The sequence below is a fragment of the Ciconia boyciana genome, chromosome 7, assembly GCF_034638445.1.
Source record: "Ciconia boyciana chromosome 7, ASM3463844v1, whole genome shotgun sequence".
Lineage (NCBI taxonomy): Eukaryota > Metazoa > Chordata > Aves > Ciconiiformes > Ciconiidae > Ciconia > Ciconia boyciana.
In genome coordinates this window covers 40276501-40296619 of record NC_132940.1, presented here as the reverse complement: position 1 = coordinate 40296619, position 20119 = coordinate 40276501, and the positions used below count along the sequence as shown (strand labels likewise).

Sequence of the window (20119 nt, the reverse complement as noted above, 5' to 3'; positions counted from 1 at the left end):
AGCGCGGGGCTGTAGCGTGGCGGCCTGTCCGCGAGAGGGCTTTTGTCGGGGCAGCGGGGCTGTCGTTTTGTGGGGCGCGTGCGGGTGTTGTGGCGGGTGGTGGTGGTGGGCGTTGTCGGGCAGCGGGTGCGGTGTCGTGGGGGGTTGTCGCGGGTGGTGTTGTGGGTGGCGGCGGTTGTGCGTCGGGTATTGTCGCGGGGCGCGCGTCGCGGGTCCCGTGGGTGGTTGGGGCTGTGGCGTGGGGCGGGAGCGTGGTGTCGGGGAGGCGAGAGGGCTGTTGTCGGGGGAGGGGGTGCCTACGGCCATACCACCCTGAGAACGCCCGATCTCGTCTGATCTCGGAAGCTAAGCAGGGTCGGGCCCGGTTAGTACTTGGATGGGAGACCGCCTGGGAATACCGGGTGCTGTAGGCTTTTGCCGGGGCTCAGGGGTGCGGGGCAGCCCCCGTTTTGTTGTGGGGGTGTGGCGGAGGGGAGGAGTGTGCGGGGCCACGTGCGTGCGTTGGTGCGGGGGGTTGCGGTGGGGCAGGGGGAGGTGGGGCTTGCGTGTCGGCCCGGCCCGTGGGTCGGAGGGTCTGCGGGGCGGGGTGGGAGGAGGGTGGCGGTTGGGCGAGAGGGCTGTTGTCGGGGCAGGGTCTGGGGTGTCTGGGGGGGGGGTAACGTGCGTGTGTTGCTGCGGGGGTGGAGGCGGGGCAGGCGTCCGTGGTCTTGCGTGGCGTCGTGCCCCGTGGGTCGGTGGGGCCGTGGGGCGGGCTGGGAGCGATGTAGCGGTTGGGCGCGAGGGCTGTTGGTGGGTCCGGGGTGCGGTGTTTGGGGGGCAAGGTGCGGGTGTTGCTGCGGGTGGTGGTGGTGCGCCGGGTATGGCTTGGGGTTGCGGGGCGCCGGGGCCGTGGGGGGGTGGTCGCGCAGCGCGGGGTTGGAGCGTGGTGGGCGTTGGGCGAGGGGGCCGTCGGCGGGGCAGGAGGGCTGGTGTTTGCGGGGGAAGGTGCGGGCGTCGCTGTGGTCGGCGGTGGCGTGGCGGGTCCGATGCGGGGTGGCCGGGCCCCGGGCCGGGGGCGGGTGGGTGCGTAGCGCGGGGCTGTAGCGTGGCGGCCTGTCCGCGAGAGGGCTTTTGTCGGGGCAGCGGGGCTGTTGTTTTGTGGGGCGCGTGCGGGTGTTGTGGCGGGTGGTGGTGGTGGGCGTTGTCGGGGCAGCGGGTGCGGTGTCGTGGGGGGTTGTCGCGGGTGGTGTTGTGGGTGGCGGCGGTTGTGCGTCGGGTATTGTCGCGGGCGCGCGTCGCGGGTCCCGTGGGTGGTTGGGGCTGTGGCGTGGGGCGGGAGCGTGGTGTCGGGGAGGCGAGAGGGCTGTTGTCGGGGAGGGGTTTGGCCTACGGCCATACCACCCTGAGAACGCCCGATCTCGTCTGATCTCGGAAGCTAAGCAGGGTCGGGCCCGGTTAGTACTTGGATGGGAGACCGCCTGGGAATACCGGGTGCTGTAGGCTTTTGCCGGGGCTCAGGGGTGCGGGGCAGCCCCGTTTTGTTGTTGGGGTGTTGCGGAGGGGTGGAGTGTGCGGGGCCACGTGCGTGCGTTGGTGCGGGGGGTTGCGGTGGGGCAGGGGGAGGTGGGGCTTGCGTGTCGGCCCGGCCCGTGGGTCGGAGGGTCTGCGGGGCGGGGTGGGAGGAGGGTGGCGGTTGGGCGAGAGGGCTGTTGTCGGGGCAGGGTCTGGGGTGTCTGGGGGGGTAACGTGCGTGTGTTGCTGCGGGGGTGGAGGCGGGGCAGGCGTCCGTGGTCTTGCGTGGCGTCGTGCCCCGTGGGTCGGTGGGGCCGTGGGGCGGGCTGGGAGCGTTGTTGCGGTTGGGCGCGAGGGCTGTTGGTGGGTCCGGGGTGCGGTGTTTGGGGGCAAGGTGCGGGTGTTGCTGCGGGTGGTGGTGGTGCGCCGGGTATGGCTTGGGTTGCGGGGCGCCGGGGGCCGTGGGGGTGGTCGCGCAGCGCGGGGTTGGAGCGTGGTGGGCGTTGGGCGAGGGGCCGTCGGCGGGGCAGGAGGGCTGGTGTTTGCGGGGAAGGTGCGGGCGTCGCTGTGGTCGGCGGTGGCGTGGCGGGTCCGATGCGGGGTGGCCGGGCTCGGGCCGCGGGCGGGTGGGTGCGTAGCGCGGGGCTGTAGCGTGGCGGCCTGTCCGCGAGAGGGCTTTTGTCGGGGCAGCGGGGCTGTTGTTTTGTGGGGGCGCGTGCGGGTGTTGTCGCGGGTGGTGGTGGTGGGCGTTGTCGCGGCAGCGGGTGCGGTGTCGTGGGGGTTGTCGGGGGTGGTGTTGTGGGTGGCGGCGGTTGTGCGTCGGGTATTGTCGCGGGCGCGCGTCGCGGGTCCCGTGGGTGGTTGGGGCTGTGGCGTGGGGCGGGAGCGTGGTGTCGGGGAGGCGAGAGGGCTGTTGTCGGGGGAGGGGGTGCCTACGGCCATACCACCCTGAGAACGCCCGATCTCGTCTGATCTCGGAAGCTAAGCAGGGTCGGGCCCGGTTAGTACTTGGATGGGAGACCGCCTGGGAATACCGGGTGCTGTAGGCTTTTGCCGGGGCTCAGGGGTGCGGGGGCAGCCCCCGTTTTGTTGTTGGGGTGTTGCGGAGGGGAGGAGTGTGCGGGGCCACGTGCGTGCGTTGGTGCGGGGGGTTGCGGTGGGGCAGGGGGAGGTGGGGCTTGCGTGTCGGCCCGGCCCGTGGGTCGGAGGGTCTGCGGGGCGGGGTGGGAGGAGGGTGGCGGTTGGGCGAGAGGGCTGTTGTCGGGGCAGGGTCTGGGGTGTCTGGGGGGGGTAACGTGCGTGTGTTGCTGCGGGGGGTGGAGGCGGGGCAGGCGTCCGTGGTCTTGCGTGGCGTCGTGCCCCGTGGGTCGGTGGGGCCGTGGGGCGGGCTGGGAGCGTTGTTGCGGTTGGGCGCGAGGGCTGTTGGTGGGTCCGGGGTGCGGTGTTTGGGGGGGCAAGGTGCGGGTGTTGCTGCGGGTGGTGGTGGTGCGCCGGGTATGGCTTGGGGTTGCGGGGCGCCGGGGGCCGTGGGGGGGTGGTCGCGCAGCGCGGGGTTGGAGCGTGGTGGGCGTTGGGCGAGGGGGCCGTCGGCGGGGCAGGAGGGCTGGTGTTTGCGGGGAAGGTGCGGGCGTCGCTGTGGTCGGCGGTGGCGTGGCGGGTCCGATGCGGGGTGGCCGGGCCTCGGGCCGCGGGCGGGTGGGTGCGTAGCGCGGGGCTGTAGCGTGGCGGCCTGTCCGCGAGAGGGCTTTTGTCGGGGCAGCGGGGCTGTTGTTTTGTGGGGGCGCGTGCGGGTGTTGTCGCGGGTGGTGGTGGTGGGCGTTGTCGGGGCAGCGGGTGCGGTGTCGTGGGGGGTTGTCGCGGGTGGTGTTGTGGGTGGCGGCGGTTGTGCGTCGGGTATTGTCGCGGGCGCGCGTCGCGGGTCCCGTGGGTGGTTGGGGCTGTGGCGTGGGGCGGGAGCGTGGTGTCGGGGAGGCGAGAGGGCTGTTGTCGGGGGAGGGGGTGCCTACGGCCATACCACCCTGAGAACGCCCGATCTCGTCTGATCTCGGAAGCTAAGCAGGGTCGGGCCCGGTTAGTACTTGGATGGGAGACCGCCTGGGAATACCGGGTGCTGTAGGCTTTTGCCGGGGCTCAGGGGTGCGGGGCAGCCCCGTTTTGTTGTTGGGGTGTTGCGGAGGGGAGGAGTGTGCGGGGCCACGTGCGTGCGTTGGTGCGGGGGTTGCGGTGGGGCAGGGGAGGTGGGGCTTGCGTGTCGGCCCGGCCCGTGGGTCGGAGGGTCTGGGGGGCGGGGTGGGAGGAGGGTGGCGGTTGGGCGAGAGGGCTGTTGTCGGGGCAGGGTCTGGGGTGTCTGGGGGGGGGGGTAACGTGCGTGTGTTGCTGCGGGGGTGGAGGCGGGGCAGGCGTCCGTGGTCTTGCGTGGCGTCGTGCCCCGTGGGTCGGTGGGGCCGTGGGGCGGGCTGGGAGCGTTGTTGCGGTTGGGCGCGAGGGCTGTTGGTGGGTCCGCGGGTGCGTTGTTTGGGGGGGCAAGGTGCGGGTGTTCCTGCGGGTGGTGGTGGTGCGCCGGGTATGGCTTGGGGTTGCGGGGCGCCGGGGCCGTGGGGGGTGGTCGCGCAGCGCGGGGTTGGAGCGTGGTGGGCGTTGGGCGAGGGGCCGTCGGCGGGGCAGGAGGGCTGGTGTTTGCGGGGAAGGTGCGGGCGTCGCTGTGGTCGGCGGTGGCGTGGCGGGTCCGATGCGGGGTGGCCGGGGCCTCGGGCCGCGGGCGGGTGGGTGCGTAGCGCGGGGCTGTAGCGTGGCGGCCTGTCCGCGAGAGGGCTTTTGTCGGGGCAGCGGGGCTGTTGTTTTGTGGGGCGCGTGCGGGTGTTGTCGCGGGTGGTGGTGGTGGGCGTTGTCGGGGCAGCGGGTGCGGTGTCGTGGGGGGTTGTCGCGGGTGGTGTTGTGGGTGGCGGCGGTTGTGCGTCGGGTATTGTCGCGGGCGCGCGTCGCGGGTCCCGTGGGTGGTTGGGGCTGTGGCGTGGGGCGGGAGCGTGGTGTCGGGGAGGCGAGAGGGCTGTTGTCGGGGGAGGGGGTGCCTACGGCCATACCACCCTGAGAACGCCCGATCTCGTCTGATCTCGGAAGCTAAGCAGGGTCGGGCCCGGTTAGTACTTGGATGGGAGACCGCCTGGGAATACCGGGTGCTGTAGGCTTTTGCCGGGGCTCAGGGGTGCGGGGGCAGCCCCCGTTTTGTTGTTGGGGTGTTGCGGAGGGGAGGAGTGTGCGGGGCCACGTGCGTGCGTTGGTGCGGGGGTTGCGGTGGGGCAGGGGAGGTGGGGCTTGCGTGTCGGCCCGGCCCGTGGGTCGGAGGGTCTGCGGGGCGGGGTGGGAGGAGGGTGGCGGTTGGGCGAGAGGGCTGTTGTCGGGGCAGGGTCTGGGGTGTCTGGGGGGGGTAACGTGCGTGTGTTGCTGCGGGGGTGGAGGCGGGGCAGGCGTCCGTGGTCTTGCGTGGCGTCGTGCCCCGTGGGTCGGTGGGGCCGTGGGGCGGGCTGGGAGCGTTGTTGCGGTTGGGCGCGAGGGCTGTTGGTGGGTCCGGGGTGCGGTGTTTGGGGGGCAAGGTGCGGGTGTTGCTGCGGGTGGTGGTGGTGCGCCGGGTATGGCTTGGGGTTGCGGGGCGCCGGGGGCCGTGGGGGGGTGGTCGCGCAGCGCGGGGTTGGAGCGTGGTGGGCGTTGGGCGAGGGGGCCGTCGGCGGGGCAGGAGGGCTGGTGTTTGCGGGGGAAGGTGCGGGCGTCGCTGTGGTCGGCGGTGGCGTGGCGGGTCCGATGCGGGGTGGCCGGGGCCTCGGCCGCGGGCGGGTGGGTGCGTAGCGCGGGGCTGTAGCGTGGCGGCCTGTCCGCGAGAGGGCTTTGTCGGGGCAGCGGGGCTGTTGTTTTGTGGGGCGCGTGCGGGTGTTGTGGCGGGTGGTGGTGGTGGGCGTTGTCGGGGCAGCGGGTGCGGTGTCGTGGGGGGTTGTCGCGGGTGGTGTTGTGGGTGGCGGCGGTTGTGCGGCGGGTATTGTCGCGGGGCGCGTCGCGGGTCCCGTGGGTGGTTGGGGCTGTGGCGTGGGGCGGGAGCGTGGTGTCGGGGAGGCGAGAGGGCTGTTGTCGGGGAGGGGTGCCTACGGCCATACCACCCTGAGAACGCCCGATCTCGTCTGATCTCGGAAGCTAAGCAGGGTCGGGCCCGGTTAGTACTTGGATGGGAGACCGCCTGGGAATACCGGGTGCTGTAGGCTTTTGCCGGGGCTCAGGGGTGCGGGGCAGCCCCTGTTTTGTTGTTGGGGTGTTGCGGAGGGAGGAGTGTGCGGGGCCACGTGCGTGCGTTGGTGCGGGGGTTGCGGTGGGGCAGGGGGAGGGGGGCCTTGCGTGTCGCCCCGGCCCGTGGGCCGGGGGGTCTGCGGGGCGGGGTGGGAGGAGGGTGGCGGTTGGGCGAGAGGGCTGTTGTCGGGGCAGGGTCTGGGGTGTCTGGGGGGGGGGTAACGTGCGTGGGTTGCTGCGGGGGTGGAGGCGGGGCAGGCGTCCGTGGTCTTGCGTGGCGTCGTGCCCCGTGGGTCGGTGGGGCCGTGGGGCGGGCTGGGAGCGTTGTTGCGGTTGGGCGCGAGGGCTGTTGGTGGGTCCGGGGTGCGGTGTTTGGGGGCAAGGTGCGGGTGTTGCTGCGGGTGGTGGTGGTGCGCCGGGTATGGCTTGGGGTTGCGGGCGCCGGGGGCCGTGGGGGGTGGTCGCGCAGCGGGGTTGGAGCGTGGTGGGCGTTGGGCGAGGGGGCCGTCGGCGGGGCAGGAGGGCTGGTGTTTGCGGGGGAAGGTGCGGGCGTCGCTGTGGTCGGCGGTGGCGTGGCGGGTCCGATGCGGGGTGGCCGGGGCCTCGGGCCGCGGGCGGGTGGGTGCGTAGCGCGGGGCTGTAGCGTGGCGGCCTGTCCGCGAGAGGGCTTTGTCGGGGCAGCGGGGCTGTTGTTTTGTGGGGCGCGTGCGGGTGTTGTCGCGGGTGGTGGTGGTGGGCGTTGTCGGGGCAGCGGGTGCGGTGTCGTGGGGGGTTGTCGCGGGTGGTGTTGTGGGTGGCGGCGGTTGTGCGTCGGGTATTGTCGCGGGCGCGCGTCGCGGGTCCCGTGGGTGGTTGGGGCTGTGGCGTGGGGCGGGAGCGTGGTGTCGGGGAGGCGAGAGGGCTGTTGTCGGGGGAGGGGGTGCCTACGGCCATACCACCCTGAGAACGCCCGATCTCGTCTGATCTCGGAAGCTAAGCAGGGTCGGGCCCGGTTAGTACTTGGATGGGAGACCGCCTGGGAATACCGGGTGCTGTAGGCTTTTGCCGGGGCTCAGGGGTGCGGGGGCAGCCCCCGTTTTGTTGTTGGGGTGTTGCGGAGGGGAGGAGTGTGCGGGGCCACGTGCGTGCGTTGGTGCGGGGGTTGCGGTGGGGCAGGGGAGGTGGGGCTTGCGTGTCGGCCCGGCCCGTGGGTCGGAGGGTCTGCGGGGCGGGGTGGGAGGAGGGTGGCGGTTGGGCGAGAGGGCTGTTGTCGGGGCAGGGTCTGGGGTGTCTGGGGGGGGGGGTAACGTGCGTGTGTTGCTGCGGGGGTGGAGGCGGGGCAGGCGTCCGTGGTCTTGCGTGGCGTCGTGCCCCGTGGGTCGGTGGGGCCGTGGGGCGGGCTGGGAGCGTTGTTGCGGTTGGGCGCGAGGGCTGTTGGTGGGTCCGGGGTGCGGTGTTTGGGGGGCAAGGTGCGGGTGTTGCTGCGGGTGGTGGTGGTGCGCCGGGTATGGCTTGGGGTTGCGGGGCGCCGGGGCCGTGGGGGGTGGTCGCGCAGCGCGGGGTTGGAGCGTGGTGGGCGTTGGGCGAGGGGCCGTCGGCGGGGCAGGAGGGCTGGTGTTTGCGGGGAAGGTGCGGGCGTCGCTGTGGTCGGCGGTGGCGTGGCGGGTCCGATGCGGGGTGGCCGGGGCCTCGGGCCGCGGGCGGGTGGGTGCGTAGCGCGGGGCTGTAGCGTGGCGGCCTGTCCGCGAGAGGGCTTTGTCGGGGCAGCGGGGCTGTTGTTTTGTGGGGCGCGTGCGGGTGTTGTGGCGGGTGGTGGTGGTGGGCGTTGTCGGGGCAGCGGGTGCGGTGTCGTGGGGGGTTGTCGCGGGTGGTGTTGTGGGTGGCGGCGGTTGTGCGTCGGGTATTGTCGCGGGCGCGCGCGTCGCGGTCCCGTGGGTGGTTGGGGCTGTGGCGTGGGGCGGGAGCGTGGTGTCGGGGAGGCGAGAGGGCTGTTGTCGGGGGAGGGGGTGCCTACGGCCATACCACCCTGAGAACGCCCGATCTCGTCTGATCTCGGAAGCTAAGCAGGGTCGGGCCCGGTTAGTACTTGGATGGGAGACCGCCTGGGAATACCGGGTGCTGTAGGCTTTTGCCGGGGCTCAGGGGTGCGGGGCAGCCCCGTTTTGTTGTTGGGGTGTTGCGGAGGGGAGGAGTGTGCGGGGCCACGTGCGTGCGTTGGTGCGGGGGTTGCGGTGGGGCAGGGGAGGTGGGGCTTGCGTGCCGGCCCGGCCCGCGGGAGGGAGGGTCTGCGGGGCGGGGTGGGAGGAGGGTGGCGGTTGGGCGAGAGGGCTGTTGTCGGGGCAGGGTCTGGGGTGTCTGGGGGGGGGGGTAACGTGCGTGTGTTGCTGCGGGGGTGGAGGCGGGGCAGGCGTCCGTGGTCTTGCGTGGCGTCGTGCCCCGTGGGTCGGTGGGGCCGTGGGGCGGGCTGGGAGCGTTGTTGCGGTTGGGCGCGAGGGCTGTTGGTGGGTCCGGGGTGCGGTGTTTGGGGGGCAAGGTGCGGGTGTTGCTGCGGGTGGTGGTGGTGCGCCGGGTATGGCTTGGGGTTGCGGGGCGCCGGGGCCGTGGGGGGTGGTCGCGCAGCGCGGGTTGGAGCGTGGTGGGCGTTGGGCGAGGGGGCCGTCGGCGGGGCAGGAGGGCTGGTGTTTGCGGGGGAAGGTGCGGGCGTCGCTGTGGTCGGCGGTGGCGTGGCGGGTCCGATGCGGGGTGGCCGGGGCCTCGGGCCGCGGGCGGGTGGGTGCGTAGCGCGGGCTGTAGCGTGGCGGCCTGTCCGCGAGAGGGCTTTGTCGGGGCAGCGGGGCTGTTGTTTTGTGGGGGCGCGTGCGGGTGTTGTGGCGGGTGGTGGTGGTGGGCGTTGTCGGGGCAGCGGGTGCGGTGTCGTGGGGGGTTGTCGCGGGTGGTGTTGTGGGTGGCGGCGGTTGTGCGTCGGGTATTGTCGCGGGGCGCGCGTCGCGGGTCCCGTGGGTGGTTGGGGCTGTGGCGTGGGGCGGGAGCGTGGTGTCGGGGAGGCGAGAGGGCTGTTGTCGGGGGAGGGGGTGCCTACGGCCATGCCACCCTGAGAACGCCCGATCTCGTCTGATCTCGGAAGCTAAGCAGGGTCGGGCCCGGTTAGTACTTGGATGGGAGACCGCCTGGGAATACCGGGTGCTGTAGGCTTTTGCCGGGGCTCAGGGGTGCGGGGGCAGCCCCCGTTTTGTTGTTGGGGTGTTGCGGAGGGGAGGAGTGTGCGGGGCCACGTGCGTGCGTTGGTGCGGGGGTTGCGGTGGGGCAGGGGAGGTGGGGCTTGCGTGTCGGCCCGGCCCGTGGGTCGGAGGGTCTGCGGGGCGGGGTGGGAGGAGGGTGGCGGTTGGGCGAGAGGGCTGTTGTCGGGGCAGGGTCTGGGGTGTCTGGGGGGGTAACGTGCGTGTGTTGCTGCGGGGGTGGAGGCGGGGCAGGCGTCCGTGGTCTTGCGTGGCGTCGTGCCCCGTGGGTCGGTGGGGCCGTGGGGCGGGCTGGGAGCGTTGTTGCGGTTGGGCGCGAGGGCTGTTGGTGGGTCCGGGGTGCGGTGTTTGGGGGGGCAAGGTGCGGGTGTTGCGGGGGGTGGTGGTGGTGCGCCGGGTATGGCTTGGGGTTGCGGGGCGCCGGGGCCGTGGGGGGTGGTCGCGCAGCGCGGTTGGAGCGTGGTGGGCGTTGGGCGAGGGGGCCGTCGGCGGGGCAGGAGGGCTGGTGTTTGCGGGGGAAGGTGCGGGCGTCGCTGTGGTCGGCGGTGGCGTGGCGGGTCCGATGCGGGGTGGCCGGGGCCTCGGGCCGCGGGCGGGTGGGTGCGTAGCGCGGGGCTGTAGCGTGGCGGCCTGTCCGCGAGAGGGCTTTGTCGGGGCAGCGGGGCTGTTGTTTTGTGGGGCGCGTGCGGGTGTTGTGGCGGGTGGTGGTGGTGGGCGTTGTCGGGGCAGCGGGTGCGGTGTCGTGGGGGGTTGTCGCGGGTGGTGTTGTGGGTGGCGGCGGTTGTGCGTCGGGTATTGTCGCGGGGCGCGCGTCGCGGGTCCCGTGGGTGGTTGGGGCTGTGGCGTGGGGCGGGAGCGTGGTGTCGGGGAGGCGAGAGGGCTGTTGTCGGGGAGGGGGTGCCTACGGCCATGCCACCCTGAGAACGCCCGATCTCGTCTGATCTCGGAAGCTAAGCAGGGTCGGGCCCGGTTAGTACTTGGATGGGAGACCGCCTGGGAATACCGGGTGCTGTAGGCTTTGCCGGGGCTCAGGGGTGCGGGGGCAGCCCCGTTTTGTTGTTGGGGTGTTGCGGAGGGGAGGAGTGTGCGGGGCCACGTGCGTGCGTTGGTGCGGGGGTTGCGGTGGGGCAGGGGAGGTGGGGCTTGCGTGTCGGCCCGGCCCGCGGGTCGGAGGGTCTGCGGGGCGGGGTGGGAGGAGGGTGGCGGTTGGGCGAGAGGGCTGTTGTCGGGGCAGGGTCTGGGGTGTCTGGGGGGGGTAACGTGCGTGTGTTGCTGCGGGGGTGGAGGCGGGGCAGGCGTCCGTGGTCTTGCGTGGCGTCGTGCCCCGTGGGTCGGTGGGGCCGTGGGGCGGGCTGGGAGCGTTGTTGCGGTTGGGCGCGAGGGCTGTTGGTGGGTCCGGGGTGCGGTGTTTGGGGGGCAAGGTGCGGGTGTTGCTGCGGGTGGTGGTGGTGCGCCGGGTATGGCTTGGGGTTGCGGGCGCCGGGGGCCGTGGGGGGTGGTCGCGCAGCGCGGGTTGGAGCGTGGTGGGCGTTGGGCGAGGGGCCGTCGGCGGGGCAGGAGGGCTGGTGTTTGCGGGGAAGGTGCGGGCGTCGCTGTGGTCGGCGGTGGCGTGGCGGGTCCGATGCGGGGTGGCCGGGGCCTCGGGCCGCGGGCGGGTGGGTGCGTAGCGCGGGGCTGTAGCGTGGCGGCCTGTCCGCGAGAGGGCTTTGTCGGGGCAGCGGGGCTGTTGTTTTGTGGGGCGCGTGCGGGTGTTGTGGCGGGTGGTGGTGGTGGGCGTTGTCGGGGCAGCGGGTGCGGTGTCGTGGGGGGTTGTCGCGGGTGGTGTTGTGGGTGGCGGCGGTTGTGCGTCGGGTATTGTCGCGGGGCGCGCGTCGCGGGTCCCGTGGGTGGTTGGGGCTGTGGCGTGGGGCGGGAGCGTGGTGTCGGGGAGGCGAGAGGGCTGTTGTCGGGGAGGGGTGCCTACGGCCATGCCACCCTGAGAACGCCCGATCTCGTCTGATCTCGGAAGCTAAGCAGGGTCGGGCCCGGTTAGTACTTGGATGGGAGACCGCCTGGGAATACCGGGTGCTGTAGGCTTTGCCGGGGCTCAGGGGTGCGGGGGCAGCCCCGTTTTGTTGTTGGGGTGTTGCGGAGGGGAGGAGTGTGCGGGGCCACGTGCGTGCGTTGGTGCGGGGGGTTGCGGTGGGGCAGGGGGAGGTGGGGCTTGCGTGTCGGCCCGGCCCGTGGGTCGGAGGGTCTGCGGGGCGGGGTGGGAGGAGGGTGGCGGTTGGGCGAGAGGGCTGTTGTCGGGGCAGGGTCTGGGGTGTCTGGGGGGGGGGGAACGGGCGTGTGTTGCTGCGGGGGTGGAGGCGGGGCAGGCGTCCGTGGTCTTGCGTGGCGTCGTGCCCCGTGGGTCGGTGGGGCCGTGGGGCGGGCTGGGAGCGTTGTTGCGGTTGGGCGCGAGGGCTGTTGGTGGGTCCGGGGTGCGGTGTTTGGGGGGCAAGGTGCGGGTGTTGCTGCGGGTGGTGGTGGTGCGCCGGGTATGGCTTGGGGTTGCGGGCGCCGGGGGCCGTGGGGGGTGGTCGCGCAGCGCGGGGTTGGAGCGTGGTGGGCGTTGGGCGAGGGGGCCGTCGGCGGGGCAGGAGGGCTGGTGTTTGCGGGGGAAGGTGCGGGCGTCGCTGTGGTCGGCGGTGGCGTGGCGGGTCCGATGCGGGGTGGCCGGGGCCTCGGGCCGCGGGCGGGTGGGTGCGTAGCGCGGGGCTGTAGCGTGGCGGCCTGTCCGCGAGAGGGCTTTGTCGGGGCAGCGGGGCTGTTGTTTTGTGGGGCGCGTGCGGGTGTTGTGGCGGGTGGTGGTGGTGGGCGTTGTCGGGGCAGCGGGTGCGGTGTCGTGGGGGGTTGTCGCGGGTGGTGTTGTGGGTGGCGGCGGTTGTGCGTCGGGTATTGTCGCGGGGCGCGCGTCGCGGGTCCCGTGGGTGGTTGGGGCTGTGGCGTGGGGCGGGAGCGTGGTGTCGGGGAGGCGAGAGGGCTGTTGTCGGGGAGGGGTGCCTACGGCCATGCCACCCTGAGAACGCCCGATCTCGTCTGATCTCGGAAGCTAAGCAGGGTCGGGCCCGGTTAGTACTTGGATGGGAGACCGCCTGGGAATACCGGGTGCTGTAGGCTTTTGCCGGGGCTCAGGGGTGCGGGGGCAGCCCCCGTTTTGTTGTTGGGGTGTTGCGGAGGGCACGACTGTGCGGGGCCACGTGCGTGCGTTGGTGCGGGGGTTGCGGTGGGGCAGGGGAGGTGGGGCTTGCGTGTCGGCCCGGCCCGTGGGTCGGAGGGTCTGCGGGGCGGGGTGGGAGGAGGGTGGCGGTTGGGCGAGAGGGCTGTTGTCGGGGCAGGGTCTGGGGTGTCTGGGGGGGTAACGTGCGTGTGTTGCTGCGGGGGTGGAGGCGGGGCAGGCGTCCGTGGTCTTGCGTGGCGTCGTGCCCCGTGGGTCGGTGGGGCCGTGGGGCGGGCTGGGAGCGTTGTTGCGGTTGGGCGCGAGGGCTGTTGGTGGGTCCGGGGGTGCGGTGTTTGGGGGGGCAAGGTGCGGGTGTTGCTGCGGGTGGTGGTGGTGCGCCGGGTATGGCTTGGGGTTGCGGGGCGCCGGGGGCCGTGGGGGGGTGGTCGCGCAGCGCGGGGTTGGAGCGTGGTGGGCGTTGGGCGAGGGGCCGTCGGCGGGGCAGGAGGAGCTGGTGTTTGCGGGGAAGGTGCGGGCGTCGCTGTGGTCGGCGGTGGCGTGGCGGGTCCGATGCGGGGTGGCCGGGGCCCGGGGCCGGGGGCGGGTGGGTGCGTAGCGCGGGGCTGTAGCGTGGCGGCCTGTCCGCGAGAGGGCTTTGTCGGGGCAGCGGGGCTGTTGTTTTGTGGGGCGCGTGCGGGTGTTGTCGCGGGTGGTGGTGGTGGGCGTTGTCGGGGCAGCGGGTGCGGTGTCGTGGGGGGTTGTCGCGGGTGGTGTTGTGGGTGGCGGCGGTTGTGCGTCGGGTATTGTCGCGGGGCGCGCGTCGCGGGTCCCGTGGGTGGTTGGGGCTGTGGCGTGGGGCGGGAGCGTGGTGTCGGGGAGGCGAGAGGGCTGTTGTCGGGGGAGGGGGTGCCTACGGCCATGCCACCCTGAGAACGCCCGATCTCGTCTGATCTCGGAAGCTAAGCAGGGTCGGGCCCGGTTAGTACTTGGATGGGAGACCGCCTGGGAATACCGGGTGCTGTAGGCTTTGCCGGGGCTCAGGCGTGCGGGGGCAGCCCCCGTTTTATTGTTGGGGTGTTGCGGAGGGGAGGAGTGTGCGGGGCCACGTGCGTGCGTTGGTGCGGGGGTTGCGGTGGGGCAGGGGAGGTGGGGCTTGCGTGTCGGCCCGGCCCGTGGGTCGGAGGGTCTGCGGGGCGGGGTGGGAGGAGGGTGGCGGTTGGGCGAGAGGGCTGTTGTCGGGGCAGGGTCTGGGGTGTCTGGGGGGGGTAACGTGCGTGTGTTGCTGCGGGGGTGGAGGCGGGGCAGGCGTCCGTGGTCTTGCGTGGCGTCGTGCCCCGTGGGTCGGTGGGGCCGTGGGGCGGGCTGGGAGCGTTGTTGCGGTTGGGCGCGAGGGCTGTTGGTGGGTCCGGGGTGCGGTGTTTGGGGGGGCAAGGTGCGGGTGTTGCTGCGGGTGGTGGTGGTGCGCCGGGTATGGCTTGGGGTTGCGGGGCGCCGGGGCCGTGGGGGGTGGTCGCGCAGCGCGGGGTTGGAGCGTGGTGGGCGTTGGGCGAGGGGGCCGTCGGCGGGGCAGGAGGGCTGGTGTTTGCGGGGGAAGGTGCGGGCGTCGCTGTGGTCGGCGGTGGCGTGGCGGGTCCGATGCGGGGTGGCCGGGGCCTCGGGCCGCGGGCGGGTGGGTGCGTAGCGCGGGGCTGTGGCGTGGCGGCCTGTCCGCGAGAGGGCTTTGTCGGGGCAGCGGGGCTGTTGTTTTGTGGGGCGCGTGCGGGTGTTGTGGCGGGTGGTGGTGGTGGGCGTTGTCGGGGCAGCGGGTGCGGTGTCGTGGGGGGTTGTCGCGGGTGGTGTTGTGGGTGGCGGCGGTTGTGCGTCGGGTATTGTCGCGGGGCGCGCGTCGCGGGTCCCGTGGGTGGTTGGGGCTGTGGCGTGGGGCGGGAGCGTGGTGTCGGGGAGGCGAGAGGGCTGTTGTCGGGGAGGGGGTGCCTACGGCCATGCCACCCTGAGAACGCCCGATCTCGTCTGATCTCGGAAGCTAAGCAGGGTCGGGCCCGGTTAGTACTTGGATGGGAGACCGCCTGGGAATACCGGGTGCTGTAGGCTTTTGCCGGGGCTCAGGGGTGCGGGGGCAGCCCCCGTTTTGTTGTTGGGGTGTTGCGGAGGGGAGGAGTGTGCGGGGCCACGTGCGTGCGTTGGTGCGGGGGTTGCGGTGGGGCAGGGGAGGTGGGGCTTGCGTGTCGGCCCGGCCCGTGGGTCGGAGGGTCTGCGGGGCGGGGTGGGAGGAGGGTGGCGGTTGGGCGAGAGGGCTGTTGTCGGGGCAGGGTCTGGGGTGTCTGGGGGGGTAACGTGCGTGTGTTGCTGCGGGGGTGGAGGCGGGGCAGGCGTCCGTGGTCTTGCGTGGCGTCGTGCCCCGTGGGTCGGTGGGGCCGTGGGGCGGGCTGGGAGCGTTGTTGCGGTTGGGCGCGAGGGCTGTTGGTGGGTCCGGGGTGCGGTGTTTGGGGGGCAAGGTGCGGGTGTTGCTGCGGGTGGTGGTGGTGCGCCGGGTATGGCTTGGGGTTGCGGGCGCCGGGGGCCGTGGGGGGTGGTCGCGCAGCGCGGGTTGGAGCGTGGTGGGCGTTGGGCGAGGGGCCGTCGGCGGGGCAGGAGGAGCTGGTGTTTGCGGGGGAAGGTGCGGGCGTCGCTGTGGTCGGCGGTGGCGTGGCGGGTCCGATGCGGGGTGGCCGGGGCCTCGGGCCGCGGGCGGGTGGGTGCGTAGCGCGGGGCTGTAAGCGTGGCGGCCTGTCCGCGAGAGGGCTTTGTCGGGGCAGCGGGGCTGTTGTTTTGTGGGGCGCGTGCGGGTGTTGTGGCGGGTGGTGGTGGTGGGCGTTGTCGGGGCAGCGGGTGCGGTGTCGTGGGGGGTTGTCGCGGGTGGTGTTGTGGGTGGCGGCGGTTGTGCGTCGGGTATTGTCGCGGGGCGCGCGTCGCGGGTCCCGTGGGTGGTTGGGGCTGTGGCGTGGGGCGGGAGCGTGGTGTCGGGGAGGCGAGAGGGCTGTTGTCGGGGGAGGGGGTGCCTACGGCCATGCCACCCTGAGAACGCCCGATCTCGTCTGATCTCGGAAGCTAAGCAGGGTCGGGCCCGGTTAGTACTTGGATGGGAGACCGCCTGGGAATACCGGGTGCTGTAGGCTTTTGCCGGGGCTCAGGGGTGCGGGGGCAGCCCCCGTTTTGTTGTTGGGGTGTTGCGGAGGGGAGGAGTGTGCGGGGCCACGTGCGTGCGTTGGTGCGGGGGTTGCGGTGGGGCAGGGGAGGTGGGGCTTGCGTGTCGGCCCGGCCCGTGGGTCGGAGGGTCTGCGGGGCGGGGTGGGAGGAGGGTGGCGGTTGGGCGAGAGGGCTGTTGTCGGGGCAGGGTCTGGGGTGTCTGGGGGGGTAACGTGCGTGTGTTGCTGCGGGGGTGGAGGCGGGGCAGGCGTCCGTGGTCTTGCGTGGCGTCGTGCCCCGTGGGTCGGTGGGGCCGTGGGGCGGGCTGGGAGCGTTGTTGCGGTTGGGCGCGAGGGCTGTTGGTGGGTCCGGGGTGCGGTGTTTGGGGGGCAAGGTGCGGGTGTTGCTGCGGGTGGTGGTGGTGCGCCGGGTATGGCTTGGGGTTGCGGGCGCCGGGGGCCGTGGGGGGTGGTCGCGCAGCGGGGTTGGAGCGTGGTGGGCGTTGGGCGAGGGGCCGTCGGCGGGGCAGGAGGGCTGGTGTTTGCGGGGAAGGTGCGGGCGTCGCTGTGGTCGGCGGTGGCGTGGCGGGTCCGATGCGGGGTGGCCGGGGCCTCGGGCCGCGGGCGGGTGGGTGCGTAGCGCGGGGCTGTGGCGTGGCGGCCTGTCCGCGAGAGGGCTTTGTCGGGGCAGCGGGGCTGTTGTTTTGTGGGGCGCGTGCGGGTGTTGTGGCGGGTGGTGGTGGTGGGCGTTGTCGGGGCAGCGGGTGCGGTGTCGTGGGGGGTTGTCGCGGGTGGTGTTGTGGGTGGCGGCGGTTGTGCGTCCGGTATTGTCGCGGGCGCGCGTCGCGGGTCCCGTGGGTGGTTGGGGCTGTGGCGTGGGGCGGGAGCGTGGTGTCGGGGAGGCGAGAGGGCTGTTGTCGGGGGAGGGGGTGCCTACGGCCATGCCACCCTGAGAACGCCCGATCTCGTCTGATCTCGGAAGCTAAGCAGGGTCGGGCCCGGTTAGTACTTGGATGGGAGACCGCCTGGGAATACCGGGTGCTGTAGGCTTTTGCCGGGGCTCAGGGGTGCGGGGGCAGCCCCCGTTTTGTTGTTGGGGTGTTGCGGAGGGAGGAGTGTGCGGGGCCACGTGCGTGCGTTGGTGCGGGGGTTGCGGTGGGGCAGGGGAGGTGGGGCTTGCGTGTCGGCCCGGCCCGTGGGTCGGAGGGTCTGCGGGGCGGGGTGGGAGGAGGGTGGCGGTTGGGCGAGAGGGCTGTTGTCGGGGCAGGGTCTGGGGTGTCTGGGGGGGTAACGTGCGTGTGTTGCTGCGGGGGTGGAGGCGGGGCAGGCGTCCGTGGTCTTGCGTGGCGTCGTGCCCCGTGGGTCGGTGGGGCCGTGGGGCGGGCTGGGAGCGTTGTTGCGGTTGGGCGCGAGGGCTGTTGGTGGGTCCGGGGTGCGGTGTTTGGGGGGCAAGGTGCGGGTGTTGCTGCGGGTGGTGGTGGTGCGCCGGGTATGGCTTGGGGTTGCGGGCGCCGGGGGCCGTGGGGGTGGTCGCGCAGCGCGGGGTTGGAGCGTGGTGGGCGTTGGGCGAGGGGGCCGTCGGCGGGGCAGGAGGGCTGGTGTTTGCGGGGGAAGGTGCGGGCGTCGCTGTGGTCGGCGGTGGCGTGGCGGGTCCGATGCGGGGTGGCCGGGCCTCGGGCCGCGGGCGGGTGGGTGCGTAGCGCGGGGCTGTGGCGTGGCGGCCTGTCCGCGAGAGGGCTTTGTCGGGGCAGCGGGGCTGTTGTTTTGTGGGGCGCGTGCGGGTGTTGTCGCGGGTGGTGGTGGTGGGCGTTGTCGGGGCAGCGGGTGCGGTGTCGTGGGGGGTTGTCGCGGGTGGTGTTGTGGGTGGCGGCGGTTGTGCGTCGGGTATTGTCGCGGGGCGCGCGTCGCGGGTCCCGTGGGTGGTTGGGGCTGTGGCGTGGGGCGGGAGCGTGGTGTCGGGGAGGCGAGAGGGCTGTTGTCGGGGAGGGGTGCCTACGGCCATGCCACCCTGAGAACGCCCGATCTCGTCTGATCTCGGAAGCTAAGCAGGGTCGGGCCCGGTTAGTACTTGGATGGGAGACCGCCTGGGAATACCGGGTGCTGTAGGCTTTGCCGGGGCTCAGGGGTGCGGGGGCAGCCCCGTTTTGTTGTTGGGGTGTTGCGGAGGGAGGAGTGTGCGGGGCCACGTGCGTGCGTTGGTGCGGGGGTTGCGGTGGGGCAGGGGAGGTGGGGCTTGCGTGTCGGCCCGGCCCGTGGGTCGGAGGGTCTGCGGGGCGGGGTGGGAGGAGGGTGGCGGTTGGGCGAGAGGGCTGTTGTCGGGGCAGGGTCTGGGGTGTCTGGGGGGGGGTAACGTGCGTGTGTTGCTGCGGGGGTGGAGGCGGGGCAGGCGTCCGTGGTCTTGCGTGGCGTCGTGCCCCGTGGGTCGGTGGGGCCGTGGGGCGGGCTGGGAGCGTTGTTGCGGTTGGGCGCGAGGGCTGTTGGTGGGTCCGGGGGTGCGGTGTTTGGGGGGGCAAGGTGCGGGTGTTGCTGCGGGTGGTGGTGGTGCGCCGGGTATGGCTTGGGGTTGCGGGGCGCCGGGGGCCGTGGGGGGGTGGTCGCGCAGCGCGGGGTTGGAGCGTGGTGGGCGTTGGGCGAGGGGCCGTCGGCGGGGCAGGAGGGCTGGTGTTTGCGGGGAAGGTGCGGGCGTCGCTGTGGTCGGCGGTGGCGTGGCGGGTCCGATGCGGGGTGGCCGGGGCCTCGGGCCGCGGGCGGGTGGGTGCGTAGCGCGGGGCTGTAAGCGTGGCGGCCTGTCCGCGAGAGGGCTTTGTCGGGGCAGCGGGGCTGTTGTTTTGTGGGGCGCGTGCGGGTGTTGTCGCGGGTGGTGGTGGTGGGCGTTGTCGGGGCAGCGGGTGCGGTGTCGTGGGGGGTTGTCGCGGGTGGTGTTGTGGGTGGCGGCGGTTGTGCGTCGGGTATTGTCGCGGGCGCGCGTCGCGGGTCCCGTGGGTGGTTGGGGCTGTGGCGTGGGGCGGGAGCGTGGTGTCGGGGAGGCGAGAGGGCTGTTGTCGGGGAGGGGGTGCCTACGGCCATGCCACCCTGAGAACGCCCGATCTCGTCTGATCTCGGAAGCTAAGCAGGGTCGGGCCCGGTTAGTACTTGGATGGGAGACCGCCTGGGAATACCGGGTGCTGTAGGCTTTTGCCGGGGCTCAGGGGTGCGGGGCAGCCCCGTTTTGTTGTTGGGGTGTTGCGGAGGGGAGGAGTGTGCGGGGCCACGTGCGTGCGTTGGTGCGGGGGTTGCGGTGGGGCAGGGGAGGTGGGGCTTGCGTGTCGGCCCGGCCCGTGGGTCGGAGGGTATGCGGGGCGGGGTGGGAGGAGGGGGGCGGTTGGGCGAGAGGGCTGTTGTCGGGGCAGGGTCTGGGGTGTCTGGGGGGGTAACGTGCGTGTGTTGCTGCGGGGGTGGAGGCGGGGCAGGCGTCCGTGGTCTTGCGTGGCGTCGTGCCCCGTGGGTCGGTGGGGCCGTGGGGCGGGCTGGGAGCGTTGTTGCGGTTGGGCGCGAGGGCTGTTGGTGGGTCCGGGGTGCGGTGTTTGGGGGGCAAGGTGCGGGTGTTGCTGCGGGTGGTGGTGGTGCGCCGGGTATGGCTTGGGGTTGCGGGGCGCCGGGGGCCGTGGGGGGTGGTCGCGCAGCGCGGGGTTGGAGCGTGGTGGGCGTTGGGCGAGGGGCCGTCGGCGGGGCAGGAGGGCTGGTGTTTGCGGGGAAGGTGCGGGCGTCGCTGTGGTCGGCGGTGGTGTGGCGGGTCCGATGCGGGGTGGCCGGGGCCTCGGGCCGCGGGCGGGTGGGTGCGTAGCGCGGGGCTGTGGCGTGGCGGCCTGTCCGCGAGAGGGCTTTGTCGGGGCAGCGGGGCTGTTGTTTTGTGGGGCGCGTGCGGGTGTTGTGGCGGGTGGTGGTGGTGGGCGTTGTCGGGGCAGCGGGTGCGGTGTCGTGGGGGGTTGTCGCGGGTGGTGTTGTGGGTGGCGGCGGTTGTGCGTCGGGTATTGTCGCGGGGCGCGCGTCGCGGGTCCCGTGGGTGGTTGGGGCTGTGGCGTGGGGCGGGAGCGTGGTGTCAGGGAGGCGAGAGGGCTGTTGTCGGGGAGGGGGTGCCTGCAGCCATGCCACCCTGAGAACGCCCGATCTCGTCTGATCTCGGAAGCTAAGCAGGGTCGGGCCCGGTTAGTACTTGGATGGGAGACCGCCTGGGAATACCGGGTGCTGTAGGCTTTTGCCGGGGCTCAGGGGTGCGGGGGCAGCCCCCGTTTTGTTGTTGGGGTGTTGCGGAGGGGAGGAGTGTGCGGGGCCACGTGCGTGCGTTGGTGCGGGGGTTGCGGTGGGGCAGGGGAGGTGGGGCTTGCGTGTCGGCCCGGCCCGTGGGTCGGAGGGTCTGCGGGGCGGGGTGGGAGGAGGGTGGCGGTTGGGCGAGAGGGCTGTTGTCGGGGCAGGGTCTGGGGTGTCTGGGGGGGTAACGTGCGTGTGTTGCTGCGGGGGTGGAGGCGGGGCAGGCGTCCGTGGTCTTGCGTGGCGTCGTGCCCCGTGGGTCGGTGGGGCCGTGGGGCGGGCTGGGAGCGTTGTTGCGGTTGGGCGCGAGGGCTGTTGGTGGGTCCGGGGGTGCGGTGTTTGGGGGGGCAAGGTGCGGGTGTTGCTGCGGGTGGTGGTGGTGCGCCGGGTATGGCTTGGGGTTGCGGGGCGCCGGGGGCCGTGGGGGGGTGGTCGCGCAGCGCGGGGTTGGAGCGTGGTGGGCGTTGGGCGAGGGGCCGTCGGCGGGGCAGGAGGGCTGGTGTTTGCGGGGA

At 73.3% G+C, this 20119-nt stretch overlaps 19 non-coding genes across 19 annotated transcripts; all 19 read left to right on the top strand.

The window, feature by feature from the left end:
• The first annotated feature begins 294 nt into the window (after positions 1-294).
• On the top strand, positions 295-413 carry LOC140655057 (5S ribosomal RNA). Its single transcript, XR_012043632.1, has one exon. It is a non-coding gene; the product is annotated as a 5S ribosomal RNA (ribosomal RNA).
• Positions 414-1363: 950 nt separating this feature from the next.
• Positions 1364-1482, top strand: LOC140655046 (5S ribosomal RNA). The gene has a single exon (XR_012043622.1). It is a non-coding gene; the product is annotated as a 5S ribosomal RNA (ribosomal RNA).
• A 939-nt stretch (positions 1483-2421) lies between these two features.
• On the top strand, positions 2422-2540 carry LOC140655035 (5S ribosomal RNA). Its single transcript, XR_012043611.1, has one exon. It is a non-coding gene; the product is annotated as a 5S ribosomal RNA (ribosomal RNA).
• Positions 2541-3491: 951 nt separating this feature from the next.
• On the top strand, positions 3492-3610 carry LOC140655101 (5S ribosomal RNA). The gene has a single exon (XR_012043677.1). It is a non-coding gene; the product is annotated as a 5S ribosomal RNA (ribosomal RNA).
• Positions 3611-4557: 947 nt separating this feature from the next.
• LOC140655090 (5S ribosomal RNA) lies at positions 4558-4676 on the top strand. Its single transcript, XR_012043666.1, has one exon. It is a non-coding gene; the product is annotated as a 5S ribosomal RNA (ribosomal RNA).
• A 943-nt stretch (positions 4677-5619) lies between these two features.
• Positions 5620-5738, top strand: LOC140655079 (5S ribosomal RNA). The gene has a single exon (XR_012043654.1). It is a non-coding gene; the product is annotated as a 5S ribosomal RNA (ribosomal RNA).
• A 943-nt stretch (positions 5739-6681) lies between these two features.
• LOC140655068 (5S ribosomal RNA) lies at positions 6682-6800 on the top strand. Its single transcript, XR_012043643.1, has one exon. It is a non-coding gene; the product is annotated as a 5S ribosomal RNA (ribosomal RNA).
• A 947-nt stretch (positions 6801-7747) lies between these two features.
• On the top strand, positions 7748-7866 carry LOC140655028 (5S ribosomal RNA). Its single transcript, XR_012043604.1, has one exon. It is a non-coding gene; the product is annotated as a 5S ribosomal RNA (ribosomal RNA).
• A 946-nt stretch (positions 7867-8812) lies between these two features.
• On the top strand, positions 8813-8931 carry LOC140655097 (5S ribosomal RNA). The gene has a single exon (XR_012043673.1). It is a non-coding gene; the product is annotated as a 5S ribosomal RNA (ribosomal RNA).
• Positions 8932-9874: 943 nt separating this feature from the next.
• LOC140655096 (5S ribosomal RNA) lies at positions 9875-9993 on the top strand. The gene has a single exon (XR_012043672.1). It is a non-coding gene; the product is annotated as a 5S ribosomal RNA (ribosomal RNA).
• A 939-nt stretch (positions 9994-10932) lies between these two features.
• On the top strand, positions 10933-11051 carry LOC140655095 (5S ribosomal RNA). The gene has a single exon (XR_012043671.1). It is a non-coding gene; the product is annotated as a 5S ribosomal RNA (ribosomal RNA).
• Positions 11052-11997: 946 nt separating this feature from the next.
• Positions 11998-12116, top strand: LOC140655094 (5S ribosomal RNA). Its single transcript, XR_012043670.1, has one exon. It is a non-coding gene; the product is annotated as a 5S ribosomal RNA (ribosomal RNA).
• Positions 12117-13064: 948 nt separating this feature from the next.
• Positions 13065-13183, top strand: LOC140655093 (5S ribosomal RNA). Its single transcript, XR_012043669.1, has one exon. It is a non-coding gene; the product is annotated as a 5S ribosomal RNA (ribosomal RNA).
• A 945-nt stretch (positions 13184-14128) lies between these two features.
• Positions 14129-14247, top strand: LOC140655092 (5S ribosomal RNA). Its single transcript, XR_012043668.1, has one exon. It is a non-coding gene; the product is annotated as a 5S ribosomal RNA (ribosomal RNA).
• A 945-nt stretch (positions 14248-15192) lies between these two features.
• On the top strand, positions 15193-15311 carry LOC140655091 (5S ribosomal RNA). Its single transcript, XR_012043667.1, has one exon. It is a non-coding gene; the product is annotated as a 5S ribosomal RNA (ribosomal RNA).
• Positions 15312-16251: 940 nt separating this feature from the next.
• On the top strand, positions 16252-16370 carry LOC140655089 (5S ribosomal RNA). The gene has a single exon (XR_012043665.1). It is a non-coding gene; the product is annotated as a 5S ribosomal RNA (ribosomal RNA).
• Positions 16371-17310: 940 nt separating this feature from the next.
• On the top strand, positions 17311-17429 carry LOC140655088 (5S ribosomal RNA). Its single transcript, XR_012043664.1, has one exon. It is a non-coding gene; the product is annotated as a 5S ribosomal RNA (ribosomal RNA).
• Positions 17430-18374: 945 nt separating this feature from the next.
• Positions 18375-18493, top strand: LOC140655087 (5S ribosomal RNA). Its single transcript, XR_012043663.1, has one exon. It is a non-coding gene; the product is annotated as a 5S ribosomal RNA (ribosomal RNA).
• A 941-nt stretch (positions 18494-19434) lies between these two features.
• LOC140655098 (5S ribosomal RNA) lies at positions 19435-19553 on the top strand. The gene has a single exon (XR_012043674.1). It is a non-coding gene; the product is annotated as a 5S ribosomal RNA (ribosomal RNA).
• The last annotated feature ends 566 nt before the right edge of the window (positions 19554-20119 follow it).